The sequence below is a fragment of the Triticum dicoccoides genome, chromosome 5A, assembly GCF_002162155.2.
Source record: "Triticum dicoccoides isolate Atlit2015 ecotype Zavitan chromosome 5A, WEW_v2.0, whole genome shotgun sequence".
Classification (NCBI taxonomy): Eukaryota; Viridiplantae; Streptophyta; class Magnoliopsida; order Poales; family Poaceae; genus Triticum; species Triticum dicoccoides.
In genome coordinates this window covers 329,768,231-329,769,629 of record NC_041388.1, presented here as the reverse complement: position 1 = coordinate 329,769,629, position 1,399 = coordinate 329,768,231, and positions in this window count along the sequence as shown.

The window sequence follows — 1,399 nt, the reverse complement described above, 5'->3', positions numbered from 1 at the left end:
GATGAGATCAACATGATAATCCAAGAACCAGATACTCAAGATGTCCATAACCGGGGACACGGCTAACCATGATTAGTTTCTACACTCTGCAGAGGTTTGTGCACTTTTCCCCACAAGACTCGATCTCCTCCATTGGATTTCTCGCACTACATGTGTTTGAGAAACGGATGACCGTGACACAGTTTTTCAGAAGCATTAACTCTAACCCCGGGTAGACCGTACCAACCTACATCCCCTACATATGCTAGCCTACCACTGGAAGAGGTCATGCAACTTACTCCACTATGTTAGAGCCCATAATAGCTTGTGGCTGCACACGGAAGTGTCTAGCATGAATAATCTTATGATCCCTTTGAGCCTGGGTGGCGAACCAAAAAGGACAGCACTGGTATATCCCCAGGTACCCGCAACCAATCCACCCAGATGTGTGTTTAAGTAGCCACCTTAAGTTAACCATTAATTAACATCTCACATCTGTCATGGATACACTCAAACCCAATCCACGTCTATGAGCATAGCATAGCAACATAAGCATAACGTAGAAGTAACTCCCAAGGGTTTGATAATAAAAGGCAATAGGTTCTACCTCATCTTCTACTTCCCAAAACCCACATGTTAACAGATCCTACTCATGCAATGTTTGAGGGGTGAAAGTAATGCATAAAAATTGGGTAATAAACGGGTATGATCAATGTGTTACTTGCCTTGCTGATGATCCACAAAACCTAGTGACTCGTAGTAGCACCCTGCGCACTCCAGGAATTCTATCACAAACAAACAATAGCATACATAAGCACTCAAGCAAAGATGCAAGGGTAAAACTTTAAATAACAAGATCCAAACTGAAAGTTCAATTGAAGAGGTTCGATTTGCAAAAAGAACCGATCGAATCGGAGCTACGAAACTGAAACTACGGTCAAAAGAACTTCGAAAACAAATCTTCTTGAAACCAAATTTTAAATTTGTCAAAACCTTGTTCAAGTTGATTATACAGAGGGAGGGGTTCAAGACAAAGATTTCGGCGTTGGTTTCACTGGATTTGGACAAATGGTTAAGAAACGGCGAGGGTTTGAAGATCAGGGGTTAATGTGTGATAAAAATAATCGCGGACAGGTCCCTAGCCGAAAATAAAATAAAATAAAAAGACTAACGAACGAACATTCGCTGTCTGAACCTAACCGGCGAACAATGTTCGTTAAAACGAATGAACGGACGAACGTGCGCTAAATAAATAAACCGACGAAAACCGAAAAAAACGCATCTAGGGTTTTAAAGAAAAACCAGCGAATTTACCTAAAAACCAAAAAAACCAGGCAGATCGGATCGGACCGGCGGCGGCTCCGGCGAGGCAGCAGGCGGCGGCGGCTCGGCGGGGCAGCAGCAGCTCGGCGGCGGCAGC